A 27,977-nucleotide genomic window follows, 5' to 3' on the forward strand; every position below is an offset into this window, starting at 1 on the left:
ACAAAATATCACAAAACATTAGCATGCAGCATGAAAAAGAACAAACAAAACTATGCAGGCACAGTTCTGGTCATTACAGCAGGGCCAGGAGGGAGAAGAGGAAATGTGAGTTCCAGAGATTGCTCTGAACCAACAGTGTCCTTTTAGAACCTGTTATATCCGGGACCGAATTCGTTTAACCCTAGTGTAGAAGACAGTTGTGGAACTCTGCATCAGTACTCCTTGGTTTGAACTTTAGAGCACTTGGTCAGTTTCTCTCATCTTGTGTGGAAGCAGTAGATATTTTTTAGCCCAAAGTCACTTTAAAAAAACCCACAAACTTTAATTTTTATTAGTACATGTTTACAGTATACAATTAGGTCCATCATGAGCAGTTGGTTCGTGTCCATAATAAATGCTAATTCTTTTTTAATCCCCTTGCCCTCCCCCCTTTCCCCGCTTTGCATCTCTTGGTCCCCTTCTCATTTGCAAAAAGAGATCTCTATCTCCTTATTTCCTATTATCTTTTATGTTGCTCTTTATTTATATTTTGGGGTTCTTATATAAAAGAAACCAGTGATATTTAAGCTTGTGTTGTCTATTTCACTCAACAATATGGTCTCATGGTGCATCCATTTCCCTACAGATGATTCACATTTATCTTTTTAATAGCAGAGTAGTACTCCATTGTGTGAAGTACCACATTTTCTTTATCTGCTGATGGACATATAGGATGCTACCGAGATTTAGCAATGAGATGTGCTGTTATAACTATGGTTGTGCATGTATCATTGCAATATGATGTCATTAACTCTTTCACGAAGACACCTAGGACCAAAGTCACCCTTTATGTTTATCCTTACTAAATTTTATCTTTTCAATTTTGATCTTTGAGGCTTCTTTTGATGTTTATCCATTACCCAAAATATAATCATCCTTTCAGGAGTTTTGAAATCTACAAATATAATATCCTTCATTTGTGTATTAGGTGAACCTATATCGACCAAATGCAAAGCCATTAGAAATCCTCAAGGTTGACACATCCCCACTTTTGTTTTGATACCAGGGATCGAATTCAGACCTTGCACTTGACACATCCTCACTTCTAGAAACAGGAGCGCTCTTCTTTCAGTATCAGCTAGGATTAAGTTCAGCAGCATATAGCAAGGAAAAAACCTGCATAGGTAGACGTTTAGTTCTTTCTCACTTAAAGTGAATCTTTGAACAGGCAGTGCAGAACTAGTATGGCAACTGAAAGATATCAAGGACTTTAAGGTTTTGTGTTTGGGACTTTTTGTTTTGTTTTGTTTTTAGTTCCACCACATGAGGCTTTCATCCCTAAGACTCCATAGTGATTCAAGATAATTGCTGGAGCTCCAGTCATTACATCCCTAATCCAGCCAACAAGAGGGAAAAAGCAGTTCTTCCTTTTAGGAAGCCTTGAATATATTAAGCTTCTGTTTCTAAGAAAGCAGAAAATGATAGATATTGGGCTGGGCAACTGGCAGTTTCTTCTCAAGTAAGGCTACAGATTCCACTTAATGGAATCTAGCCACATGCCTCCAGAAGGACATGAGAGAAACTTGCTGGTGTTAGGGTTGCAGTGACTACCTCATTCTTCTGGTTATACTGTACCTACTATTTTAGCAGTATTACCCCAAATCAAATGTAAGTAGACAAAGTTTATTTTAATAAACCCACTCTTTCATCTAATGATTGTCATGTTCATTTTTCCCCTTGTTAGTGGTCTGTAATTATAAAACACGTTCTAGAATTTTGGGAAACTGACATCAAAACAGTTTCTGAATCTGCTTCCTCTTTTGGGAACTAATACCCATGACCATCTCTTTTCTACTGAGCTTATTTCTGAAAACAAAATCAATAAAAGCTTCCTACATTTGCAGCTTCTCCACTTCCTTGGGCACTAATTCACGTCAGTTGGAGTTCAGATAGAGAAACAGAGACACTGGAGTGATACAGGTTAAGAGATCCATTCCAGGGATTTGACTTTTGGCACTCATGGGTCTCTGACATTGGAAGCTGAAGTCTGCAGGGCAGTAAGTCAGGGTGACAGGTGGATGCAGAGTCAGGAAAGCAAGGGCAGCCTGGTACTTGCTTCTGCCTCACTCTCTTCAAGTCTGGCACCTCTCATCATGGACTTAACCATGTCCTGGCCTGGATGAGCCAGTATCTGGCTGCTTCTCCATGCCAACAGTGTGACCCAGCAGACTAGTGACATGCATCAGCCACCATGATGATCCTGCTCCCATCTTCATAACCTGAAAAGAACCTGGTTGCTGGCTCCTTTTTATTTTCCACATCTAGTACAGAATGTCCCTTTGGCCTTCCCATACCTGGAACCATGCAGGGAAGGGGATTCTGGGAAATGCAGTTCCAGTTGAGCTCAGTGGCTATGCAGATTTAGAAATCTGAACTGCTTTAAGGCTGAAAATTCTCCTACCTTGTAACCTAATTTTTCTTAACATTTCTCTTCTTGTCATTGCTACTTTGAAGTTTATTTTCCTTGGTCGAGAAAACAGAAAGTGACTAGATGGAGTCCTCCTGCTTTTTTCTCTGTTGTTCCTTACCCATGGGCCATATGTACCAAGCAGTAGATTCCACTCTTCCTTGTTGCTCTTTGTCAAATTATCTCTTTGTCCATGCATGTGCCATGCACTTCGGCCCTTCGAAAATAGCTCCTTTTCAAGATACTGTACTGGATCAGATCTATTGTTTCTCTCAGCGAAATTCAATGTTACCTGCTATTGTCTTCCACAAAATCTAAGATGATGTGGCTTTATTGTCTCCAGGCTTAAACACTCACGCTTCTGTTTAAGCACCAAAAATAAGTCTAGTATGAGATTTCCCACCTTCCTCAACAATGAGGCACCATTCCACTAACACCAGATCATGAATCGATCCTTTTCTCTCTCCAATATACCTTTTGGCCGTGTCTTGCCTTTCTGTGCCCATTTTTCCCCTTGAGGTTGCTCTTTATGCAATTTTTGGACAAACTGTGTGTGTGTGTGTGTGTGTGTGTGTGTGTGTGTGTGTGTGTGTGTGTGTGTGTGTGTGTTTTGCTAGAGTATTTGCCTGGTAAGATAGGACCAATCTAGTAATTCAATTCCACAGCCACTGTCTCCCCTGGGTTTAACTAATTTGCAGCAGTGTTCAGGTGTAGCAGTATGTCTCACGTGGGCTGTAACTGTACCAGCCCCACCCTTGTCCCCACTTAGCCCGTTTCACATCCTCTTGAGACTAGCTCAGCCAGCAGGGCAGACCAGAAATACCAGAATTTACTGTGAGTGTTTCCTGCAGGGAGCTCTAAGTGGATTTTGATTATTTTTCTTAGAAAAGAATCCTTGGGAGTAAACAAAAAGGAGAGGAGAGTTTTGTGGATGGAGATAGATTCATTTGGATTTTTCATCTTAAAGTAAATGGCCAGGATATTCACTTTCCATTATCCAAAGGGTAAGAGAGCTGAGGCCCTTCTTTGAGATTCAGGCCACAGATTTGGCTGTTTTGCAAATTGATCAGCCAAGATCTGAGAATCAGAAGAGTTGCTAGGATTGAGGAAAGTCTCGTGCGTTAACATACTCCCATCCCGTGAGAGTCTTGATAAAATGCAGATGCTGGCACAGAGGGTTGGACTGGGTTGGGGTCCAGTGTTCTACTTTTCTAACAAGCTCCCAGGGACCACAGGTGCTTCTCGCCTTGAACCACACTATGGGTGCCAAGGATATATGGCACCTACGTGAGCTTTCATTGTTGGCGATGCTGGTAGAGCCATGGCCACTGTTACAGATGTTTGTATCTCCCCCAAATTCATTTGTTGAAGCCTTAATTCCTAGGGTGGCAATATTTGGAGATGCACTTTCTAAGGAAGGAATTAAGGTTAAATGAAGTCATAAAAGTGGGACCTTGATGTAAGATATCTCATCAGAAAACGCATAGGGTGAGACGTCAGAGACTCTCATACACTTTCTCTTACTCTCTTTTCCTCTCTCTGTGGAAGTACAGATGAGAAGCCTTGTAAGGACACAGTGAGAAGTCATGGAAGGCGGCCTGCACTAGACTCCAAACATGCTGTCGCTCTGATCTCAGATTGATGGACTCCAGACGTGAGAAATGTATTTCTGTTTAACCTACCCAGGCTGTGGCATTTTGTCATAGCAGATGTAGCTGACCAGTACAGGCACCATGGTGCCTACCCAAGATGTCCTGGCTATGTAACCCTTAGGAGTTCTGGAGAACCAGAAAGACTTCTGTGCTCTAGCACTTAGCAAGTGACAATCTCTAAGCCTAAACAGCCTGCCTGTTCCTGTTCTAGACTTTACCATATCATTATCCTCTAACTCACTCTCTGATGAAGGCAATGGATCTCAATGTTGGCTGCCCATTAGAGTAATCTTAGAGATTTAAAAAAAATCTGTCTTGTCATTTTATTGGTTTCAAGTGTGGCTTGGGCATCAGAATTATCTTAAAACTGATTTTATTTCACCAACTGATGCTAAGGTTTAGCCAAGAAAGAATCACTGCTCCAAGCAAACATTTTAAGAGCAAAGAAGGGATTAAGGTCAGCCTGTACTCTCTATGGAGAGAAAGAGTACATCTATCTCTATGTGGGTGTGAATGGGTTGCCAACACCAGGAAAAGGTCTGCCCTTCTCCCCAGTGTTGAGAAAGGAAGAGGAAGTGGTTAGTTTAATGGTGCATATGTTGTGATCTGCTATGGAGGCCCTGACTCCTATGCAGTTACACATCCAAGGATCTCAAAACCAGGCCAGGGAATGCGTTCTTTTCTTGAAGTGAGCTGGATAAGTCTAAACCTGAGAAATAAAGAAAGCTCCTCAAATAGTGCCAGCCTCCTGATCGATGCAAACTTCCTCTTCTACTCTCTTCTGGCCTAGATCCAAATATCCCCCAGAAGTGCTGAGTTGTACTTGGTATTTTGGAAGGCAGTGCCTTAGAAGGGGACAGGACATCTCTTCTGTCTCTTTGATGGGGAGTAATGCTATACGTTTCGGAAAAATGAAAAAGGTCTTACATTTATATTTTATTGCGAGAAGAGAAAGAAAAGGTGGAAGGTTTTTATTTTTTTAAGTCTTCTGAATTCATGTGCAATTTCAGAACTACGAGTTCCCTCTTCTTCCCTGAGTCACTGGTCAGAAGATCCTCGGGTAGTTCTGCATTGAGACACTAAAGCTTAAATAAGAAGACCAGAAGACATTTTCTCTTCTTCCTTCCTTTATTTTTTAAAATTGTATTTGCATTTACATTTATGGTTTATTGCTTTGACCTTGTTACATAAATTCATTAATTTCTGGAATTGTGCTACCTTTTTGTCCATATTCTGAGTTCAAGTCCAACACCCATTGATGAGGAGCCTTCATCTAAGTCTAGATTTAACCAGTAACACTAAACAGTTTCAGATGCACAAGGTCTGAGCTGGCTGCGCTGGAGGAGGCTGTGCATCCAGGTGGCAGATATATCTGTGAGCTGCATTAAATTTGCAGCAGATGCAAACTTTTCTGATTTAGAGTGCTTTATCTTGTACATGAATGGAAAAGGAAGTTGCAAATCTGCACCTGGGATAAGCAAACATTTATCATATTGTACCCCCTTTAGTTCTTACAGCAACCCTATGAGAATGGATATGATTATCATTTCATTTTATAGATGAATAAATTAATTTCTGAGATGTTAAGTAATTTCTTTGCCCAAGGTCTGGGCAGTATTAGAACTAGGATTTATGGCCTAGTCATTACACTCCACTGTTCCTAGGAAAAGTGCTCATTTCTGTTTTATAGGAAATGGAATTAGGCTCTAAGTCTTGTTAAGCTGCAGGAGATTTCCGAATAAGGCCAGTGCACAGCTTGCTTGGCTGCTGCATATCTCTCCATGGACTTTGGTTTTTGTTTTGTTTTTCAAAACACTATTTCATCACTATTGGAAGACATCTCATTATTTGTGGCACCTGATAGGGTTGATTAATTTTGTCCTAGAATTTCCACAGTTTTGTAAGGATTTAGTATATAGACCCCTTTTTTCTTTTATCTTTTTCAAAGTCTCTTTCAGAAAGCAGTTAAGCAGGTGTGAAATTACACTTGAAGTCAGAAGACTTTTGAAAAAAACCTTCCACCTTCTCTTTGTCTTCCAGCATCAAAATATAAATGTAAGTCCTTTTTCATTTTTCTGAAATATACACCCCCTCCCTATCAACTGCTAGTGCCAGCTTCACTGTGATCCGTATTAACACACAGTGGCTGCAGTTTTACAATGGCTTTCATCATCCCTATTTAAGAACATAGTAAAAATGATGCACCAGGCTTAAAGTTACACTGTCTAGATCAGGATGGCATCTTTTATCAGTATGGAGTCTTCTTTAACCCAGTATCATTGGAAGCTACTTGGCTGGTTTTATCCAGTGGAGGGGAGGGATTTACACTGGCCTTTCTGAGTAGTTTCTTATGGACCACTGTCCTCACTATCTCAGTGATAAGGCCAGTGAGGATCACACTGGCAATGAGTAGTTCTGGATCAGGGGCAAATACTGACTTTATAAACAGTATAATCTGTTTAACTAGTGGAATTAGTCATTGATGTGTGCCCAAGAGTTAGTGAAGTTGGTTCTTTCTATTTAAGAGGTAGAGGGAATCACGAAGACCCAGGAGGTCTCAAAATACATTTCCTTTTGGCTCCCCTTGGGCCATATTGCTCCTCTTACCTATGATAAAATTATCCCCAGTGTCTGTGTATATAATGCACTGCTAAAGTTCAGCCACATAACGTCCATTTTTCTTCTAAGTATAAAGATGGAGATGTTATGTTGAGAGGCTCTAAGGAAATAGGCAAGGTTTATTCTGTTAGTGCATGCTAGTTAATTAATGTGGGCATCATAACCTTAGACAGTGTTACCAGTTGAAACCCCCTCCCCCGAAAAAAACATATATTGAAGTCTTGATATCTCATACTTGTAAAGTGACTTTGTTTTTTTCCTTGCAGATATAACTAGATTAAGATGAAGTCATATTGCAATAGATTGGGTCCTAGTTTATATGACTGTTGTTCTTGTAAGAGGAGACTGTACATAGTGAAGGAATACCTTGTGGTGTTGGTTGTATCCATAAAGCCAAGAAATGCCAAGGATTGCTGGCAACACCTGAAGCTAAGAGACAGGCATGGAACAAGTTCGCCCCTAGATTCTCTTCAAAGAGAGGACAACCCTGCCAACACTCTGATTTTAGAATTCTAGCCTCCAGGATTGTGAGAGAATCAATTGCTGTTATTTAAAACCACCCAGTTTGGGATAATTTGTTACGGTCAGGAAAGAGAGGCTGACTGATGTAGACATTATGGATTTCTGTGGAACTGGAAAGCAGGCATCATCTCCTTTGATGGCTACAGGTCAGAGACAGGAGCCACCACCAGCTCTTTGGGGATAACTTATCAGGCCTGGAGTTCATTCCACCTGGGAAGAGCTCCTACAAGCCAAGCCTAGTTATGCTAAGACTATGGGTTGTTACCTTCAGGAGGAGACTGGGATTGCTGAGCAGAATAGCACAGTTTACAAAGGATCAGGTACGTTATTTGGATGGGGGCTAAAAGAAAAAGGAGCTAGCTAAACTTTGTCCATTTTACCTTGTGTCCAGGGACGGTTTGTCTAACAAGAGACAGGTCATACCAACTCTTTCTTCTGTGCAATCTGAGTTAATTGGCCCAGTTCTTCTTCTTTGCCTTTCTTAGGGTTAACTGACATGACACTTTCATTCTTGATGGCCTGCCTAGAAGAGTGTTCAAAGTTACCTTTTATGTGCTAATTAGACTGGGTGCTCAATAAATGATGATCAATAGATTTCTTTGCATGCAGAAATGCGTATCCTTTAAGTGGATAGTATAGTGCAGTGATGGTGAACCTTTTAGAGACCAAGTGCCAAACTGCAACCCAAAACCCACTTACCTGTCACGAAGTGCCAATACTGCAATTAAACCTGAACACTGAGGTTTTAGTTTAGAAAAAACAACTGATACATTAACATCTTTTGTCTTAAAAGAAAAACACAACACATGTGCATTATCCTCTACAGTTTGAGGCTTCCAGCTGCTGGGAGTGTTGGATGCTGAGAGTTCGTGGGGGGATAACTCCCTAGGGATTGCCTGTGCCTGAGACAAGCTGCCTTGGCCACAGCTTTTCCTCTCCCCCAGCACAGCCTCCATTTAATCACTGGCTGGTGCAGGAATCCAAAGTCCTGGCCCCTCCGCTCAAGTGAAAGGGTCTTCGAGGGGTTCACAGCCTCAGAGCTCCCCATAGGACTGGCTGAGGCCTCTGTTGTAGCTGCAGTGGCTACAGTTTGGCTTCTCCTTCCCAGTCGACTTCCCTCCCTCTTGTGATTATCTTGGTCCTAGAGCACACACTCCCCAGTTAAACCTTCTCCTCACAGTCTCAATCCCAGAGTCTGTTTCCCAGAGATTCTGATCTGTCACCCTTCAGGTTGATCATACAAGGGGAGAAATACATGAACTACAATTACAGATATAAAATATGAAAGGCATAGAGCTGTAGGCAGTCAATAAAATTACCACCCCGAGTCTGCACTGTCTCTCTCCCCAGGTTAGTGGCTGTGCCTTGAAAGATCTGTTACTCATTAGGGGCTCTTGACTTCTGAGAACACAGCAGCTCTCCGTAGACTTCTATTGAATAAAGTAATGGGTGAATGTTCATGGAATTTGACTTGGTCCTGGAGTGAATTAAACAGGCCTTCCAGACGGTTTTCTTTCCCCCTCCGTAATAGAGAGTTTCCCAGGGCTGCCATAATAATGTACTGCAAACTAGGTGGCTTAGAAAAACAGAAGTTCATCGTCTCATATGGTCTCCCAATTCTAGAGGGCAGAGTCTGAGATCAGAGTGGCAGCAGGGCCATGCTCCCTCTAAAGGCTATGCAAGGATCCATTCCAGGTCTCTATTCTAGTATCTGGGTGCATGTTAGCAATCATTAGTGTTCCTTGGCTTGTAGGCATGTCACATTGATCTCAGCTGTCGTGGTCACATGACATTCACCATATGTGTGTGTATTTGTGTGTGTGTGTGTCCAAGTTTTTCCTTTTTATAAGGACACTAGGCATATCGGATGAAAGCCCCATCCTATTAATTTTAACTACTTACATTTTTTTATTTTTGGTACCAGGGCTCGGACTTGGGGCCTTGCGCTTGCAAGGCAGGTGGCTGAACCACTGAGATAAATACCCAGCCAAACTACTTACATTTTTAGTGATCATATTTCCAAATAAATTTGTACTTTGAGGTACTATAAGTTAGGACTTCAACACATGAATTTTGGTGGGGACATAATTTGAACCGCAACAAGGGACCTCTCACCCTTTTCTGTGGAAGTTTTCAATTTTTGGTTTTGGAACCCCAGATTTTCCACATGTCCTGTGGTATAAATACTCAGTGGCCAAGGGACCATGGCGGAAGAAATGTGACCACAGTAGCAGGTCTGAGCTAGAGGTAGTCAGGTGCTGATGATGAGAAAAGTCAATATTGAAAAGTCCCAGTTCAACTATGAGGCCTAGGTAGATTGGAAAGAACTTCTGTGCATTTGGTTGGTGGGCACAGACACACAAAACAGAACACCATTCTTTAATTGGGATAGGTCAAGGATGGGAAACTTAACTCTTCACTATTAACGGTTGAGCTTTGCCTAGTGATTTTCTTCCAAGGAGTACTGTGTAGGAAGGGAAGAAAAAGTAATTTTATGGCACTTCAGTGAGGTGACCAGGTCAACATCAGCAATGCTAAGTTGTGTTGATAATAATACCTTTGTTACAATGTGGTGAGAATGGCATTTCACTGGTGTGAGCTTCTCTCAAAAACTCATGACCCCACTATGACCGTGAAAAAAATATCAAGCACATCCCAAGCAAGGGTCATTTTGCAAGGTACCTGGCCAGTGCTCTTCAAAACTGTGAAGATCATAAAAAATAAGAAGAATCTTAGAAAGTGTCACAACCAAGAGGAGCCCAAAGAGAGATGATAACTAAATATAATGTGCTAACCTGGTAGAAAGTAAGAACATCTGAATAAAAGTATCAACTTCAGCTAATGTTAGTATCAATATTGGTTCAATAATTATAAGTGTATTATATTAATATAAGATACTAGTAATAGTTGAAACTGGGTAAGGGATACATTTCTTAACTTATTCTTCTGTAAATCCAATAAAACTCTTCTAAGAAATTTTCAAAATCAAACTTAGTTTAGCCCTTTGATTATTTTTTCTAAGCACTGATAGTTCCATCCTTTACTCAAAGAATGTACCTTTACCATCACTCGACCCCCCTCCCTTTTAAAATCACAGACTGAAGTATAATTGTTGCAAAGGTGCCCATGCCTTTACCATTTGTGTGTGTCTCATTGCTGCTTACATGTTTTGAGATTTCTCCCACTAGACATATCTTTATAACATGCAGTGATACTCAAGCTTCCCTTAGCAAGATACCTCCATAGAGTAGTTTACCAGCTTAGCAGCATATGGAATCATGTGGCCCCACCCAGCTCCCCAGCTGACCCCCTGTGCAGCCCAGGTGGAGAACTGCTGTGTGCTTTTTCCCATGGCTACCACCTGGGTTTCAGTGGTCAGTCCTCCTTCCATAGCCTCCGTTTCTGTCTTATACTCCTACTTAAGAAAGCTAGGTGATGTTGCATTTCAGCAACTTTAATGAAGAATTCCCTTTCTCTCCTTAGAAAACAGTTCCATCTCTCAGCTATTCAAAAACAGAAGGCAGAGGAGAATGGCCTGTGTAAAAGGTTGTTCATTCCCAGGGATGATTGTAAGGATATGCAAAGCAGGGACTGACCCATCAGACCATTGATAAGAGGTAAACATTTGGTCAGAGCCTTACTGGCTGAATATTAGCCCTGTTTATTCCTCCTCCATTTCTATCTAGAAAATCAAAAGGAGGAGATATGGAAAGATAAGAAAGAAAACTCGTCAATCTTATTGTAATTGATTCACTGAGGATAATGGGGTTCCCAAGAGATAAAACCAGGAGATGTAGCACCTATTCTGCCACCTCAACAGATAGGAATCCTCAAGGGGTGGCCTCAGAATTTGGGAAGGAAATAGGGAGGAAGCTACTCTACTCTGGATAATTGCTCAGGGTGCTCTCCCCTAAGATTAGGACTTGAACTCCTTTGACATTTGTGTAATTGTTGTCCCTAGAAAATACAGTATAGCAGAGGCTCACCTTTGCCTGGTAGCAGAATCAAGGCTAAATCCAGAGAAGCTTCACTGTTCCCTTCTCCAGCATGACAGGAATAACGAGGCTCAGGGTAGAGTTCTTTTATTTTTTTTAACCAGGACCCTGGGAGCCAAAGGACAGACTTTCACAGGCTTTTTCTCCATTACTGGTCAATTGCTTTGACCTATTGACTTTGCATCTGGCCGAGAACTCCATTACTCCACAGCCAGCCAGTGTTGCTCTGCTGAGCAAATGTTGATTTAACCTATTGGTCTCTTGATGCTATTATGAAGTCCACTCCATCAGAGCCTGAAGTTGTTAAAAAATGGAGAGCTTTTTGCCTACTCATTGTTGTTCAATGAGTGTTTATAAAAATCATAACATTACCACTTCACAAGAATCAATCAGTATAAATTGCCACTCTCACCAGAAAGGAGGGGGCAGAAATGCTCTTTGTTTTAGAAAGTGATAATACATATTCCTTTTTTCAGTTTCCTATTACATGCTTAAGAACATCTTGTATTATTCACTAATTTTGTTTTAATGTATTATTTACATTAAATACTAAAGACAAAAGTTAATTGAGTACCTAGTGCCTTTCTTTTCATGATTTCAAATGCTTTTTAAATGAAGTACATACATGCCCAGATTTGTGCTGCTCATTTTCTTTTTCCTTGTGGTCTTTAAAAAAATGTTTTTTTGATAAAATGCGAACACATCTCTAACATTAAATATGCTTAAAACTTGAAAGTCCAAAACAGTTACGATAACACAACACTAATGACATTGTTTGATCAAACGCTTCTTACACTTAAAAAAAGAAAGTGCTTTCCATTGAGATCTTTACCACTGATGCTTTTCCAATATCCCTGCCACTGGACTATGTCTGCTGACTAAAGTTAATTTGGCTAAATGTTATTATCCCAAAGTTTTCCTTTGTACTTTCTAATTTGGATTAATTTGGAGAAAGAACATTTGCTATGGATAGAATGACAATGAAAGAACATATTTTAGTAAAACTAGTATATACTCTATTTTATAATCAGTGTCTCAACAAATTCCCAGCTAGCTGTAATCTCTTTACTATCACTTGTTAATGAGTTTATGTGGAGCATTAATACTTGAGTAAATAATTCTTCATTCACTTGAAAATTTTTTGTGCCTGCTGAGTGTTTATCATTATTAACCTTTTAAATAACTGTTTTATTCAAGTCAAATTCAGTTGAAAAGTAGTTTTGCTTATTTTGAGTTGCATGTTGTAAGCTTGTCATGATATTGATTTGATGAGGTTTTGCGTTTCTGATTACTTCTTAAATTAGGAAAAGTAATATTTGCTCATATTTTTAAAAGGTTAAGCTTTCTTATCACTGTCTTATTAAAGTTTAAAAAATGTTTTTATTGAAGTGTGATCAATAAAGAAAACGCACAAATCAAAAGTATAAAACTCAGTGAATTTTAACAAAGTGAAGGCTCCATGACCAATCATGAAAGTCAAGGTAAAAAATGTTTCTAATTCTCTTAAAGTTCCTTTGTGCTCTTCCTTCCTCTCTCTTCTCCAAACACAATTACTGTCCTGACTTCTCATACTACAGATTAGGATTTTTTTTTCTGTTTTGTACTTTATGTAAATGGAATCACAGTGTATGATTTTTTTTGTGTGTCTGGCTTCTGTCTTAACATAATGTTTATGAGATGCTTTTATATCATTGTGTGCAAATAATTATTGTGTAGCCATACCACAAGTAAGCTGACTGTTCTATTGATAGGTGTTTTGATTGTTTCTAGTTCAGGGCTTATGATGGTTAATTTTATGTGTCAACTTGGCCGGGCCATTGAATGCTGTATTAGCTTTCCATCATTGTGACCAAAATACCTGATATATACAACTTAAAAAAGGAAATGTTTATTTTAGCTCGTAGTTTCAGAGTTTTCAGTCCATGGTCAGCTGGCTCCAAGGCAGAAACATCATGGCAGAAGAGCATTGCAGAGGAATGGTGCTCGATTCATGGCAGCTAGGAAGTAGAGAGGGGCAGAGCTAGAACGGAAGGAGCCAGATATAGTCCCCAAGGTCATTCCCTCAGAACCCATGCAGACACAGCCAAAAGTGTGCTTCACTGATCTAGGTTTCTCTCGAGCCAGTCAAGTTAGCAGTCAAGAGTCATCACCAGGCATGGTGGTGCATCCCTCAATCCCAGCACTTGGGAGGCTGAGGCAGGAGGATCGACGTGAGTCCAAGGCCAGCCTGTATTACACAGTGAGTTCAAGACCTGTGTGAACTACACAGTGAGACCCTGTCTCAAAAAAATAAAACAAAAATAGTAACCATAACAGATGCCAGATATTTGGTCAAATATTACTCAGGGCATTTCTGAGGGTGTTTCTGGATGAGATTCACATTTGAATCCATAGACTTAAGTGAAACAGATTGGATGTGGCCCACCACATAAAGAAGGACAGTCAGTTGAAAACATGAATAGAGCAAAATGGTTGATTCTCCCCCAGTTAAGAGAAAAATCCAACTTGAATGCCTACACACTGAGATAGTGGTTTTTCCTGCCTTCAGACTTGACTTGAAACATCAGCTCTTTCTGAGTCTTGAGGGTATCACCTGTTGACTAGAATGATACCATTGACTCTCTCAAAGATGGCGCTGACACCATTGGCTCTCATGGGTTTCCAGCTTGCTGTCTGCAGATTTGGGACTTCTCAGCTCCCCTAATCACATAAGCCCTTTCCTTTTAATAAATTTCCTCCTGAGTATTATACATCTTGTTGGTTTTATTTCCCTGAACATTAATTTGAGGCTTTTATCAATATTGCTTGGGAACAAATTTGAACATGTTTTTGGCACACGTGTGCATGCATTTTGGTTGGTTATGGATTACAATTACTAGGAGAATTACTAGGCTAAGAGGTAAGCATACTCTTTTCCACAGTGTTTCCACCACTCTACCCCCATTTCTTCACCAGCAGAGTATGTTTTCATGCTGCACAGTCAGACAGACTTGGTGCTGGTCTTGACCTTGTCAGTCTTTTAAATTTAGGCATTCTATTACGTGCGCAGAGGTGTTTCATTTTGCATTCAATTTGCATCTGTCTAGTGATTAATGAGTTTGAATGCCTCTTCATATATTTTTACTGGACATTTGGCCCTCTTCTCCTGTGAAATGTTTGATCTAACCTCTTATCTTTTTTATTATTTGCTTCTCTTCCTTGAAACATACACTTTTGTAAACCACCTGTCAACTTCTTTTTTAAATGCTTTAAATTTTTCACTTGTTAAAGTCAGTATTTTTGATTTTCCATCATGAAGCATGAACATTTTAGTTTATTTATTGTGGTAGCTAATTTTGGGTGTCAACTTGAGTGGATTTAGAGATGCCAGATGTTTCAGACGAGACTAGCACTGGGTCAGGAAACTGGCTCAGGAAGACCCGCCTTCAATGTGGGTAGCACCATCCATTTGGGGGGTGGGCAGATAACAGGAAAACAGGAGGAGGGAATTCTGTCTCTGGCTTTTCCTGCATTTCTCCTGCTGCGGTCCTTGGACCTCAGACCCCAGATTCTTTGGCCTTAATACTCTGGGACTTGCACCAGAATCCTTCTAGGGGATCTTGGCCCTTCAGCCTGACAACACTGACTGACCCCTTTTGTTCTGCAGAGCTTCTGGCTTGTTAGACTTAATCATGCTACTTAGTACTATGGCCCTACAGCTTTAGACAGCCACTGTGAAACTTTACAGTCTCTGTAACTGTGTGAGGCAGCCTCCTAATAAATGTGTGTGTGTGTGTGTGTGTGTGTGTGAGTGCATGCGTAGTCTATTGATTTCTTTCTACATAAAATTAGTTACCTAGAAAAATCCTTGGCATGCAATATATGTTAGCAAATATTTACTGAAGAAAGGGACAGAGAAAGGGTAAGAAGGAAGAAAGGATTATTACTTCATACTTCTCTATTGCTTTTCATGTACTTATGTCAGTAATAGAATTTAATGTTCACAAGGCTTATAAAATTCATATTTTTGTTCTACATTATGGCTACTTTCCACATTTTCTCTATATGTTGATTTTTAAATTTCAAGATCTAATAAAGAATATATGTTCATGACTGCAGTATTTCCAGTCCCATATATTGTTCCAGAACCTTGACTTTTCTATCAAGAGGTAGAATCTATCTCTACTTCTTTTGAACTTCAGTTTTCATTCATTACCTTGTCTACCTAAGTCCAGTGGAACCGATGCTCTGTGACATCTTATTCTAGGTCCTAACAGACAACATAAATTTGGCCTGAATCTTGCTTGGTATGTGTGTTTCTGGAGTTCTAAGCCATTATGAAAGGAGTCTAGCTACCTGGAACCTGCCATTCAGGAGTGGCCACGTTAACAAACTGTATAGATGTAGAGATTGCTGAAGCATTCCCAACTGTTTCAGACCTCAGAGGTCCAGTTTGCTGGTCTTCCCAGCCCAGGCATCAGAGCTCTGAGTGAGGAAGCCTTTAAATTGACTCCAAGCCCAGCAACCATCTAACTGCAGTTTGGCAGATACTTTGAACTGGAATCATTTGGTTGAGTGCTCTCAAATTCCTTGGTCATAGAAACCATGAGAGAGATAATAAATGAGGGCAATTATTTTAAACCATGAAGTTCTGAGGCGATTTGTTATGTAGCCATAGATGCCTGGAATAATTACTTACTGTTGGAAACCAAGAAGCATGATTGAACCCATAGGAAAAAAATGAACCTTGTCTTATTTCATTAAACATGTGCCACTCAAAGAAAAATATTTTAAATATCAAAATCAAATCACTGTTCACTTTTTACTCTATTCAAAATTATGTCTCATCTCAGTGTGCTTCATATATGAGAAAAATATTTTGTACAGCTTTAAATTTTTTTTCAGTTTTTATTTGGCTTGCTTTCTTCTTGTTAACAGCATAGACATAGAAAAATTCCATTGTATTTGTATTGAAAGCTACTTTCTTGGAGACATTCTTCATAGTGTACTGTCTACTGCCTAGGTTTGCTGCACAGTCGTCAAACTGGGATTTCAGTATTCCCTGGGTTAACACTCATGCCTTTGGATTTCTTTGCTCTATAAAAACATATGCTTAAGTAATTTTTTCCCCATTAAGTTTATTGGTACATTTTAGGTATACAATATAGTTGCATTCATCATTGGGATCTTGTACCTTTACATGAGTATCTTGGTTCTTATTTTTTCCCCTTCCCCTGCCCTCCTTTCACCCCCTCCACCCTTCCCTATTTGCAAAGACTTTGTTTCCATTTTTTTCCTTTTCTCATATTTTTTCTTTTCCCTTCTTTACTTTCCCCCTCCCACTTCCCCTACCCCTTTAGATCAATACTTCCTATTACACAATGTCAATTATACATTTTTAAAATTACAATGTCAAGATCTAGGAGACATTACCACAGATTTTACAGAATTTAAAAAGATATAGAAAGCATATTACAAAAATCTGTTTTGAAATAAATTTGACAGCTTCTAAGAAGTACCTTGGAAGACAAATTAATGAAACTAACTCTGGAGGAAATATAAAATTTGAATAGCACCTATTAAAAAAAGTATATTCCTAGCTCCAAAACCTACCTATATGAGAATAACAGGCTGTTATACATTTTAACTGATAAATTATATGAAAATTTAAAGCAGAAAAAAAAGGAACACTTCTCCCCTCATTTTAGAAAATCAACATTGTGCTAATCTTAAAACTGGATAAAGTTAATAGAAGAAAAAAGTGTGAACGTAGATAGAAATTTGTTTAACAAAACCAACTGTTAGAAGTCAGATCTGGCAGAATGTAGAAAGTGGTTTTATTATGGGGATGGCAGTGTTGTTTCAGCACTGGAAGATCCACCCCCAAAAGTCATCATTTTAACAAAGGAAAGGAAAAAGCCATATGACCCTGTCACTAGTTGGAGAAAAAGTATTGGACTAAATTCCACAGCTGTTCATGGTAAAAGCTATCAGGAGACTAGAAGTAGAACAGAACCTTCTCAACAGATTAAAGACATGTATTCCGTACTTTCAGCAAAAATGCCTTATATGAATGGAGAAGATACAATGCTTTCTCCCTAAGGTGGGGAACAAGGGCAGATATGCCTACTCTTCATCTGTCCATTAAACTTTTAAACATAGGCCTAAGCCAAAATAATCTGGGAATAAAATGACACAATTAGGATAGATAGGATTGGCAGGGTAGAAGTAAAATCTTTATATGTAGATGAAATGATCATCTACAGAGAAAATACTAAGAAATCTCTAGGAGCCCCTAGAACTTATATTTGAATTTAGCAGGATTAGAAAACACAAGGTATATATGAAAATATATATGTATATGTTATATATGTGTATATATGTATATATATAATATATGTATATATGTAATATATATGTATACTTGGTATAAATGAAGAATTGGATATTGAAATTTAAAAGTTATATAGGAGTATAAAGGACCTAGAAAAGTAAAAAGAAAAAAAAAGTGTTAGAAGATGTTTAGTACCTAATTTTAAGACTTCCTCTAAAGCTACAGTAATCAAGGCAGTGTTGGTGTAAGGAAAGACATATAGATAATTGCAGTAAAACAGAGAATCTAGAAATAGAACCACACATATATGGTCCACTGAGTTTTGAAAGATCATTTAACATTAATATTTCATAGAACATAAACTCAATTCAAGAGCCGAGGAAAAGATAATGTTTTCAGTAAATGGCACTAGAACACCTGGTATCCATATATAAAAAATTAACCTCAACCCTTTATTTCCATACATAAAAATAACTTGAAAGAATCTATGAACCTAAATATGAAACACTAACACTATAAAACTTTAAGAAAAAACTATAAGGGAAAATGTTTATGAATTTAGGGTAGGCAAGAACTACCTAGGATACAAAAAACATGATGTATAAAAGAAAACAATTGATAAATGAGATTCCATCAAAATTTAGAACTTTAAATGACCTTGTTAAAATGAAAAGTAGTCCTTAAACAGACCATATTTACAATGCGTATAACCTATGACCAGAATATATAAAGAATTCTTAGAGCTCATTAATAGACAACCCAATTAAAAAGTAGACATAAGAAGATGATAAATAGCCAGTACAGCACAAGGAAAGGTGTGCAACACTAGAATCAGAAAAATACTCATCAGTACAATAACAAGACTGAGTTGTACACTCATTAGGGAGATGAAGTTACAAGTTTTAAAAGCCTTGTCATGACTTTTTCTTTTTGTTGGATTCTCCCCCTTTGCATTTAATTTGTCACGCCCAATGGATTCATTCTGCTGGGCTTCCTGGGGTTGTGATCCTCGTTGTCTTTTCCTAGGATATTGTCTAAAATTTTTTGGAGTGCCAGTTTGGTATTCATGAAATTCCTAAGGTGCTCTTTCTCATGAAAATATCTTATTTCTCCATCAATTTTGAAAGATAGTTTTGGAGGGCACATCAGTCTGGGTTGGAGGCTGTTTTCCCTTAGGGCTGGAAATACATCCCTCCAAGCTCCTCTTGCCTTGAGGGTTTGCATTGAGAAGTCTGCTATGATTCTGATGGGCTTTCCTTTGTATGTGAATTGTTTCTTTTTTCTCACTGCTTGTAAAATTTTGTTCTTCTGTTGGGTTTCTGGAATTCTAACAATTATATGCCTATGCGTAGTGGTTTTTTTTTGATCAAGGCTATTTGGAGTCTTATATGCCTCACTTATCTGTATGTAAGGTTCTTTCCCCCTGCTTGGGAAGTTTTCTATCACTTCTGTGAACAGTTTTTTGATGTCATCTGCACTCTCTTCTGTTTCTTCATTGACTCTAATCAGTCTTACGTTTTTCTTCTTTGCATTGTCTAGCAGCTGCTGGATTGCTTTCTTGTGGTCCCTTACAATTTTAAAGCAATTTTTCTTTTCCTGGTCACTACTTGCAATCTTATCTTCTATATCTGAAATTCTGTCCTCACATTGGTTCATTCTGCTGCATAGACTTTCAGGGGAGTTTTTAATCTCCTGAAAATCTGTTTGTATCTATTTTATGGATTCCATTTGTTTCCTATGTTGGGATTCCATCATGTTCCTCAGCTCCTCTATTTTTTTATCTGTGTCCTCTCTAGATTTATTAATCATGTCTTGCACTATGGGGACAATCTCTGCTGTTATCTGAGAAATTATTTCTGATTTCATTTTTCTCAAATCCTCTTTTGTTACCGGTTCATGGAGTCCAGGTGGTTGAGTATCAGATTGTTTCGTCTTTTTTCCCTTTGGGGTTGCTGTAGGTGATCTGGAAGTCTGTTTTTGAGGCTTGTTTACATGTCTTCTCATTTCCATGGGGGACTGGGTGTGCTGCTGGCACCCGTGTGGGTCACCTCCTCTGCCCTCGGAGCAGTCCACCATTTGCTTTTTGGCTCCAATAAATTTACCCAAGTCATTAACATTTATATAATGATATTCCTTTTAATTTCAGCATTCTAGACTAGTTTATCCCTTGTATATCTTTACCATCATTTCAATAGGATCTTCTGAGAAATTGTGGGGAAATACACATGCTCTGTCTGGCTTCTTAAACTGGAATTGCCTAAAACTCCATAAATTTTAAAGTAACTATTTTATTGAGTCAATAAGTATTTCTGTATTCCCGTAAAACAGAGAGAGAAGATATACTGTTAAGTTTTATTTATTTTTGTGTGTGTATACATGTGTGGTGTTGGGGATCTAACTCAAGGCCTTGTGAATGCCACGTAAGCACTGAGCTACACTACACCATCAGCCTATATGAATTTTTATAATGAAAAAATTGTGGGTTCAGAAAGTCAGAATGATTTTGTCAATTATCATTTTGCTAACAATTAGAGTAGCATAGTTACAGGCTTGGTCTGTGGGTAAAATAACCTGGAGTAAGCTTTCCTGGCTACTTTACTTACTAGGTAGGTAACAATAGACAATTATTCAAACTCTCTGGGCCTCCATTTTCTTGTCTGTAAAGTGGGGATCAGACACCTTACTCACAGGATGTTGTGGAGATCAGAGTACTCAACATAGTGCCTGCCATCAAGTAATCTATTAATGGCCATTGGTAGCAGCAGCAGTTGCAATAGTGAGGTATCATCCCAGTTAGGAGACAATCTCCTTATTATTCTATCTTCTTAATCAGAGTTAAAAGACTTTTTTGGGTTTAAGTTTTGTGTGGATGGCCTTTAACCCAGCCTCTATTTTAATCTCCAGATTGCAAGGCACATGGCAAAGATGAGGAAGTATAAATTAAATACAGATGGTAGAATAGCATGGACATGACAATAAATACCTTGTGTTTTATAGCAAACATTTCTAGTCTTTATCTCATTTATCCTTTCAAAACGTGATATATATAGTTTAGGTATTTATTGGAGATTTAGCCAATAAACTTTTTTGAACAAGTTAACTTTCAGGATATCTATTCTGTGGGGAAGTAATACTTTTCCTAATTGACACAGTATTTTTAAAAAACCTATTGAAATCAAATGTATTTCTACTGATGCTGATCTCTTTGTTATCAATGATAGAAATACTTAGTTTTAGTAACCAGCAAGTATGCCTTGGTAAATATAGACTTGAAAAGCACTGAACTCCACTAAGAGCTTAATATTTTTAAAATATCTTTTAAAAATGTGTTAGCCACTGTGGAAATCAGTATGGAGATACCTCAAAGAACTAGGACTAGAGGTCTCATTTGACCCAGCTATTCCCCTGCTGGGTATCTTCCCAAAAGAATTAAAAGAATCATACCACAGCAATATATGTGCACTCATGTTTATAGCAGCACAGTTCGTAATAGGTAAAGCTTGGAAACAGCCAAAGTGCCCATCAACTGGAAAATGGATAAAGAAGATGTGTTTTTTTTTTTATAAATGGAGTACTACTCAGCCATAAAGAACAAGAAGCTAGAGACATTTATAGTTAAATAGATGCATATTGAGGCCATACTCTAAAGTAAAATAAATGGGACACATGTGTAAATACCAAATAGTTTCTCTGGTGGGAGAAACTGAAAGTGTAAATAAGGATTAAAACGATTAAAGTGAATAATTGATAATTTGAAATAGGAAGAAAAGATCTAAAGGGATAGGGGAAGTGGGAGGGGAAGGGGAAAGGATAGAAGGGAAAGGAAAAATTATGAGAAAGAAAAAATGGAAACAAAATCTATGTAAATAGGGAAGGGTGGAGAGGGTGAAGGGCACACAGATAATGGGCGAAAAATAAGAACCAAGATACATCATGTATAGGTACAAGCACCCAATGATAAATGTAAATGTATTGTATACCTAAAATGTACCAATAAAAGAATTTAAGCAAAAAAAAAATGTGTCAGCCCAGCACAGAGTTCCAGCATATAAAATACACAGCAGCATGGTTGCTTTGGTTGAGGAAGGTTTGTGGACCTTGAATTCTGGTTAGCACCTTTGCCTTCACCTGCTACCTGCACGATGGCTACAGAGCCACTTCATCCGTCCAGAGCTTGAAGGAACAGGATTTGAAGACCATTGATATAATTTACTCCAAGGACAAGATTTCCTGTTTTTATAGAAAAGCTACAATTTTTTCCCTCATTAAGTTTATTGGTACATTTTAGGTATAAAATACAGTTACATTCATCATTGAGATCTTGCACCATTACATGAGTATCTTGGTTCTTATTTTTTTCCCCTTCCCCTGCCCTCCCTTCACCCCCTCCACCCTTCCCTATTTGCAGACTGTGTTTCTTTTTTTTCCTCTTCTCATATTTTTTTTTCCCTTCTTTACTTTCCCCTACCCCTCCCACTTCCCCTGCTCCTTTAGGCCTTTTCTTCCTATTACACAATATCAATTATACATTATAAAAATTACAATATCAAGATCTAGGAGACATTACTGCAGATTTTACGGAATTTAAAAGGATATAGAAAGCTTATTACAAAAATCTTTTTTGAAATAAATTTGACAACTTCTCACAAGTACCTTGGAGGACAAATTAATGAAACTAACTCTGGAGGAAATATAAAAGTTGAATAGCACCTATTAAAGAAAGTATATTCGTAGCTTGAAAACCTACCTATATGACAACAGCAGGCTCATACACATTTTTTTTATTACTTAAATTCTTTTATTGGTACATTTTAAGTATACAACACATTTACATTTCTCGTTGGGAACTTGTACCTTTACATAATGCATCTTGGTTCTTATTTTTTTCCCATTCCTAGCCCTCCCTTCAACCCCTCCGTCCCTCCCTATTTGCAAAGATTTTGTTTCCATTTTTCCATTTTCTCATATTAATTCCATTCCCTTCTTTCCTTTCCCCTACCCCTCCCACTTCCCCTTCCCCTTTGCCCCTTTTCTTCCTATTTCACATTATCTATTATACATTTTAGTCCTTATTTACACTTTCAGTTTCTCACACCAGAGAAACTATTTGGTATTTATTCATGTGTATCCTATTTATTTCATTTAAGAGTATCGCCTCAGTGTGCATCCATTTAGCTATAAATGTCTCTAATTTCTCATTTTTTATGGCCCAATAGTACTCCATTTTATTAAAAAAAAAACCACATTTTCTTTCTCCAGTCTCCAGTTGATGGGCATTTGGACTGTTTCCAAGTTTTAGCTATTACAAATTGTGCTGCTATGAACATGGGTGCACAATATATCACTGTGGTATGATTCTTTTAATTCTGTGGGGACAATACCCAGCAGGGGAATAACTGGGTTAAATGGGACTTGCAGTCCTAGTTCTTTGAGGTATCTCCATACTGATTTTCACAGTGGTTGCACTAGTCTGTACTCCCACCAGCAGTGGAGCAGGGTTCCTCTTTCCCCACAGCCCCACTAGCATTTGTTATTGGTTGACTTCATGATAGCAGCCATTCTTTCTGTAGTGAAGTGGAATCTCAGCGTTGTTTCCATTTGCATCTCTCGAATGACCAGTGATGTTGAACATTTTTTCATGTATTTATTTGCTATTTCTACTTCTTTGTCTGAGAAATGTCTGTTCATTTCAGATGCCCATTTTTCGATTGGGTCTTTAAATTTGGAAGGTCTGATCCTTTTAAGTTCTTTATAGATTCAAGATAGTAAGCCTTTGTCTGACGAACAGCAGGTGAAGATTTTTTCCCACATTGTGCATTATCTCTTCACACTGTTGGTGGTTTCTCTTGCTGTGCAGAAGCTTTTTAATAAGAAGAGATCCCACTTGTTGATTGTTTGTGCTAGTTCATGAGCAACTGAGGTTTTGTTCATAAAATCTTTTCCTACACCAATGTCTTCAAGAGTTCTACCTAACCTCTGTTCCAACTGGTTCAGAGTTTCTATTTTAATATTTAGATCTTTAATCCATTTCTGTTTTAGGTATACAACATAGGGCATGGCGAAAGATATAGGTCTAGTTTTAATCTTTGGCAAGTTGAAAGCCAGTTTTTCCAGCACCATTTATTAAAGAGGCTATCTTTCCTCCAGTGAGGGTGTTTGGCTCCTTTATCGAAGATGAGATGGCCAGGTGTGTCTGGCGTTGTTTCTGCATCTTCTAATCTGTTCCACTGATCCTCAGGTCTGTTTCTTTGCCAGTACCATGCTGTTTTTATCACAGTAGCTTTGTAGTAGAGTTGCAAGTTAGGGATTGTGATACCCCCTGCCATGTCTCTGTTACCTAGAATTGCTTTTGCTATTTTGGATCTCTTTTTGTTCCAAATGAATTTTTGGATTGTTTTCTCAAGGTCCATGAAGTATGCTGCTGGGATCTCAATTGGAATTGCACTGAATCTATATAGCAGTGTTGGAAGTATGACCATTTTCACTATATTAATCCTTCCTACCCAGGAGCAGGGGATGTCTTTCCCCTTTCTGAAATCATCTTTAGTCTCTCTTTTCAGAGTGCTATAGTTTTCAGAGAAGAGGTCTTTGATTTCTTTTATTAGGTTGATTCCTAGGTATTTCAGTTTTTTGGATGCTATTGTAAAAGAAATTATTTGCCCTATTTCTCTCTCAGTCTGTCATTCGTATAGAGGAAAGCTATTGATTTTTGTGTGTTGAACGTGTAACCAGCTACTTGACTGAATTTGGTTATTAAATCTAGAAGACTTTTGGTGGAGTTCTTGGGGTCTTCTATATAGAGTATCATGTCATCTGCAAATAATGACAGTTTGATTTCTTCAGTTCCTATCTTTATTCCTTTTATTTCTTTCTCTTTTCTAATTGCCATGGCTAATGTTTCCAGAACTATATTGAACAAGAGTGGTGATAGTGGGCATCCTTGTCCTGATTTTAGTGTGAAGGGTTTCAGTTTTTGACCACTAAGTATGATACTGGCTATTGGTTTTTCATAGATGGCTTTTATCAGTTTGAGGTAGAGACCATCTATTCCAGTTTTTGGGTTTTTATCATAAATGCATGTTGGATTTTGTCAAATGCTTTTTCTGCATCTATGGAGATAATCATATGTTTTTTGCCCTTGAGTCTATTGATATAGTGTATTCCATTGATTGATTTGCATATGTTGAACCATCCCTGCATCCCTGGGATGAATCCCACTTGATCAGGGTGTATGATCTTCTTGATGATCTTCTGCATTCTGTTTGCCAGTATCTTATTAAGGATTTTTGCATCTATGTTCATTAGTGAGATTGGCCTATAGTTCTCTTTTTCAGTTGGGTCTTTCTCTGCTTTGGGGATCAAGGTGATGCTTGCTTCCAGGAATGAATTTGGGAGTATTGCTTCTCTTTCAGTTTCATTGAAGAGTTTAAACAGTAGTGGCAGCAGTTCCTCTCTAAATTGTCTTGTAGAATTCAGCAGTGAAGCCATCAGGGCCTGGGCTTTTCTTAGTTGATAAGTTTTCAATTACACTTTCAGTTTCATTGGTTATATTAGGTTGTTTAGAATTTTTAGGTCTTCTTCATTCAACTTTGGTAATTCATGTGTATCTAAGAATCTGTCCATTTCTTCTGTATGGTCCATCTTATTGGCATTTAGGTTCTGGAAGTAGGTATTGACGATCCTCTGGATTTCTGCTGGGTCTGTTGTAATTTCACCCTTTTCCTTCCTAATTGCATGGATTTGGGCCTTTTCTTTCCTTTTTCTGATAAGGTTGGCTAAAGGTTTGTCAATTTTGTTGATTCTTTCAAAGAACCAACTCTTGGCTTCATTGATTTTTTTGTATCATTCTCTTAGTCTCCATTGCATTGATTTCTCCTCTGATCTTTATAATTTCCTCCCTTGTATGAGCTTTGGGGTTGTCCTGCTCTTGTTTTTCTAGAAGCTTGCGGTTCAGCATCAGATTGTTTAATTGGGCTCGTTCTGTTTTCCTAATATGCGTATTCACTGCTATGAATTTACCTAGTCAGACTGCTTTCATTGTGTCCCATAGATTATGATATGTTGTATGGTCATTGTCATTTAATTGAAGGAACTGTCTGATTTCTTCTTTAATTTCCTCTGTGACCCATTGGTTATTCAGAAGTGCTTTCTTCAATTTCCATGTGTTTATGAAATTTTTCCAGTTTCTTTTGCTACAGATCTCCTTTGCACTTATTTAAACATGTTCTATGCGCGGGCATGTGGTCTTTTTTCAAGAATGACCCATGTTCAGCTGAGAAGAACGTGTATTCTGATTTTGTGGGGTGGAAGACTCTGTAAACATCTGTTAAGTTCATTTTTTCAAGAGTTCGGTTGAGCTCTAGTATTTCATTACTTATTTTTAGTCTAGTTGATCTATCTATTTGTGATAGTAGGGTATTGAGGTCCCCCACTAAAATTGTATTAGTTCATATATGACTTTTCATGTCCATTAGTATTTGTTTTATATAGTTGGGTGCGCTAGTGTTTGGGGAATAGATATTTATGATTGTCATCTCTTCCTCTTGGATTCTTCCCTTTACAAGGATGCAGTGTCCTTCTTTGTCTCTTTTAATCAGTGTTGGTTTGAAATCTACTTGATCTGCCAAGAGGATAGCTACTCCTGCTTTTTTTCAGTTCCTGTCGCATGGAGTATTGTTTTCCACCCTTTAACTTTCAGTCTATGAGTTTCCTTTTGAATTAAGTGTGTTTCTTGTATGCAGCATATTGTTGGATTTTGCTTCTTGACCCATTCTGCCAGTCTATTTCTTTTGATTGCTGAATTGAGACCATTAACATTGATGGTTATAACTGAAACGTATTGACTTATCGTTGTCATGACTTTTTCTTTTTGTTGGGTTCTCCCCTTTTACATTTAATTTCTTGTCACACCAGATGGGTTCATTCTGCTTTGCTTCCTGGGGTTGTGATCCTCATTTTCTGTTCCTAGGATATTGTCTAAAATTTTTTGGAGTGCCAATTTGGTATTCATGAAGTTCCTAAGGTGCTCTTTGTCATGAAAGTATCTTATTTCTCCATCAATTTTGAAAGATAGTTTTGCAGGGTACATCAATCTGGGTTGGAGGCTGTTTTCTTTTAGGGCTTGGAATATGTCACTCCAAGCTCTTCTTGCCTTGATGGTTTGTGTGGGGAAGTCTGCTGTGATTCTGATGGGCTTTCCTTTCTATGTGATTTATTTCTTTTCTCTAACTGCTTGTAGAACTTTGTTCTTCCGTTGAGTTTTTGGAATCTTAACTATTGTATGCCTATGTGTAGATTTTTTTTTGATCAAGGCTATTTGAAGTCCTATATGCCTCACTTACCTGTATGTCAAGTTCTTTTCCCCTCATTGGGAAGTTTTCTGCCATTACTTCTGTGAAGAATTTTTTGATGTCATCTGCACTCTTTCCTGTCTCTTCTTTGACTCCAATCAGTCTTATGTTATTCTTCTTTGCATCATCTAGTAGCTGCTGGATTGATTTCTCATGTTCCCTACAATTTTGAAGCAATTTTTCTTTTCCTGGTCACTAATTGCAATCTTATCTTCTGTATCTGAAATTCTGTCCTCACATTGACTCATTCTGCTGTGTAGACTTTCAATGGAGTTTTTCATGTCCTGGAAATCTATTTGCATCTGCTTTATGGATTCCATTTGTTTCCTGTGTTGGAATTCCATCATGTTCCTCAGCTCCTCCGTAGATTTATTAATCATGTCTTGCACTATGAGCACAATCATTGCTGTTATCTGAGAAATTCTTTCTGATTTCCTTTTTTCCAGATCCCCTTTTGTTGCCAGTTCAGTGGGTCCAGGTGGTTGAGTATCAGAGTGTTCCATCTCATTTCCTTTTGGTTTTGCTGTAGGTGATCTGGAAGTCTGGTTTTCAGACTTATTTACATGTCTTTTCATTTCGACCCTTGGGGGGTGGGTGCTGTTGGCGCCTGCATGGATTACCTCCTCTGAGCTGGGAGAGGTGGGAAAGCAGCTCAGAATCCCTTTCCTCTAGGCTGGGAACGAAGGGAGGGATGGCAGCCCAGAAGCCCTTTTCTGTGGTCTGGGAGTGGCAGGGTGGACAGTGCCCCGGAAACCCCTACCTCTGGGCAGGGAGCGATGGGTGGGATGGACAGTGGCCCAGAAACCCCTTCCTCTGGGCCAGAAGTGGTGGGACCGATGGTGGCTCAGAAGCCCCTTCCTCTGAGCCAGGAGCAGTGAGATGGGTGGTGGCCCAGAAGCCCCTACCTCTGGGCCAGGAGCGGTGGGACAGATGGTGGCCCAGAAGCCCCTTCCTCTGGGCTGGGAGCAGCGGGACTGCATATACGTTTTAACTGATAAATTATATCAAACATTTTAAAAAGCTACAATTTTTAAGTGCCTTCTTTATTTTCCAGGCCAAAGTCTATAAAAGTTTTAATCT

This window comes from Heterocephalus glaber, unplaced genomic scaffold, assembly GCF_053883595.1.
Source record: "Heterocephalus glaber isolate CG9 unplaced genomic scaffold, H.glaber_assembly_v1.0 deba00001472, whole genome shotgun sequence".
Lineage (NCBI taxonomy): Eukaryota > Metazoa > Chordata > Mammalia > Rodentia > Bathyergidae > Heterocephalus > Heterocephalus glaber.